Here is a 3209-nt window from a genome sequence, read left to right as displayed (position 1 = left end):
ATAACCTGATCTAACAGCTTGATGCCTCTGTAATTATTTGTATCTAAAGCGTCCCCTTTACCTTTGTAGCAGTTGACTATGATGCTGCTACACCAGTCATTGGGTATGACTCCTTTGTGTATCACCTGGTTCGTAATACGGGTGACTAGGCTATAGCCAACACTGCCAGATATTTTGAGCATCTCTGCAGTGATTCCTGATGGGCCGGGGGCTTTCCCGGTCTTCATACTCTTAATTGCTTTATCTACCCTGGTACTATCAACTCGGATAGCTGGTCCCTCTATTGGGTCGACATACGGCAGGCTCTCTTTCTCCCATTCATTCTCTTTATTAAGCAATCTATCGTAGTGGCATAGCATACATTATATATACATTATATATATATATATATATATATATATATAATGTGTCCACATGGATGATGGTGCACTTGCTTTTAATGATTCAGAAAAGAAAGAGGCTTGGAGGAGCCATTATGAAAGACTGTTGAACGTGGAGAATGAGTGGGAGGAGGAAAGCCTGCCAAATGTTGATCTAGTAGAGGGACCAGCTATCCGAATAGACAGCACCCTGGTAGATAAAGCAATTAAGGATATGAAGCCAGGAAAAGCCCCCGGCCCATCAGGAATCACTACTGAGATGCTTAAAACATCTGGTGGTGTGGGCTATGGCCTAGTCACCCGTATTGTAAACTAGGTAGTTCATGATGGAGTCATACCCACTGCCTGGCATGGCAGCACCATAGTCAACTGCTACAAAGGTAAAGGTGATGCTTTAGATAGAACAACAGGGGTATCAAACTGCTGGATCAGTTGATGAAGGTCACGGAGAGGGTTGTAGCCCAACTAATTAGGGAGAGAGTCCACTTACATGAGATGCAGTTCGGTTTTGTGCCAGGTAGAAGCACCACTGATGCTATATTCCTGGTACAGCAACTGCAGGAGAAATACCTATCCAAAGATAAACCCCCTATATTTGGCTTTTGTGGACTTGGAGAAAGCCTTTGACAGGGTCCCTCGATCCCTTATCTGGTGGGCAATGTGGAAACTGGGGATTGACGAATGGTTAATGAGGGCTGTACAGGCCCTATACAGAGATGCAGTCAGTAGGGCTAGGACTGGCAATGAGTATAGTGAAGAATTCCGGGTAGAAGTAGGGGTTCACAAAGTATCAGCCCTCAGCCCCCTCTTATTCATCATAGTCCTCCAGGCAATAATAGAGGAATTCAAGACAAGTTGCCCCTGGGAACTCCTCTATGCTGATGATCTGGCCCTCATAGCAGAATCACTACCAGAACTAGAGAAGAAATTTCAGGTGTGGAAGCAAGGTTTAGAATGCAAAGACCAAAGTTCTAGTAAGTAGGAAGGCGAACACATCACACACCTGCTCAGGTAGATGGCCCTGCTTGATGTGTAGAAAAGGTGTAGGTAGAAATTCCATAAGATGTACCCAGTGTAAGCTATGGACACATAAGAGGTGCAGCAACATCAAAGGAAGATTAACCGGGAAGATAGCTTTCATGTGAGGCAGATGCACATGGGCAATAAACACCACAGATGCTCAGAAAACAGAGTCCATCACATGCCAGGGAGAGAAACTAGAAGTAGTTGATAGCTTCCGCAACTTAGGTGACCAAGTTAGTAGTGGGGGTGGATGCTCAGAGAGTGTTACCACTAGAATAAGAATAACCTGAGCAAAGTTTAGAAAGCTTCTACCCCTACTGGTGACAAAGGGCCTCCCGCTCAGAGTGAAAGGTAGATTGTATGATGCGTGTGTGCGAACTGCCATGCTTCATGGCAGTGAAACATGGGCCATAACTGCTGAAGATATGCATAGGCTCAAAAGAAATGAAGCTAACATGATCTGCTGGATGTGTAATGTCAGTGTGCACACACAACAGAGTGTGAGCACCCTGAGAGAAATGTTGGACATAAGAAGCATCAGATGTGGCATGCAAGAGAGACGTTTGTGTTGGTATGGTCATGTACTATGGATGGATGAGGAGAGCTGTGTGAAGAAGTGCCACTGCCAGAGATCTGGAGTAGAGGGATACCCAGGAAGACATGGAGTGAGGTGGTGAAACATGACCATCGAACGTTGGGCCTCACGGGGGCAATGACAAAAGACCGAGGACTCTTGGAGGTATGCAGTGACTGAGAAGACTCGGCAAATAAAGTGAGTTCACAGTTGTAACCCACACCAGTGTCGCATAACCAGCCCACTCAAAAGTACCTTGGATTGTAGGGTGACATGCCGTACTTGAGGAGACCTATTGAGTCAAGTACATCAACATCAAAATCAAATCAAAACGTGGCCATTGCCAAGTCAAGTACATCAACATCAACAATACCAAAATCAATACCAAAATCAATACCAAAATCAAATCAAATGGAAATTGTAGCTGTGAGCCCCGTGCCGGTAGCACGTAAAAAGCACCATCCAAACATGGCCGATGCCAGTGCCACCTTGACTAGCTTCCGTGCCGGTGGCACGTAAAATGCACCCACTACGCTCTCGGAGTGGTTGGCGTTAGGAAGGGCATCCAGCTGTAGAAACACTGCCAAATCAGATTGGGGCCTAGTGCAGCCTCCTGGATTCCCAGATTCCAGTCGAACGGATGTTAAACGATGATGATGATATATATATATATCATCATCATTTAACATCCCTTTTTCATGCTGGCATGGGTTGGATGGTTTGACTGAGGCCTGGAGAGCCAGCAGCTGCACCAAGGTCCAATCTGATCTGGCAATGTTTCTACAGCTGGATGCCCTTCCTAACGCCAACCACTCTGAAAGTGTAGAGGGTGCTTTTTATGTGCACCAGTATGGGAGCCAGTCAGGTGGCTCTGTCATCGATCACATTCGGATAGTGCTCTTTATGTGCCACCAGCATGGGAGCCAGTCAAGGGTCATGGGCATCGACCACATTTGGATGATGCATTTTATGTGCCACTGAAACAGGAGCCATTTAGGGGGCACTGGCCACAGCTACAATTTTGGTTTTACTTGACTCAAAAGGTCTTCTCAAGCATATATCACCTGATGCAACAAGGGTACTCTTAAATGTGCTGGACCTGCAACACTGGCATTGGCTATGGCTGCGATCTCACTTTAGTTGCTGGGTCTTCTCAATTACAGCATATTTCCAAAGGTCTCCGTCTCCTGTCATTGCCTCTGTGAGGCTCAACGTTTGAAGGTCATGCTTCA

This window comes from Octopus bimaculoides, chromosome 1 (assembly GCF_001194135.2).
Source record: "Octopus bimaculoides isolate UCB-OBI-ISO-001 chromosome 1, ASM119413v2, whole genome shotgun sequence".
NCBI classification, from domain to species: domain Eukaryota; kingdom Metazoa; phylum Mollusca; class Cephalopoda; order Octopoda; family Octopodidae; genus Octopus; species Octopus bimaculoides.
Note: the sequence above shows the minus strand (reverse complement) of the source record.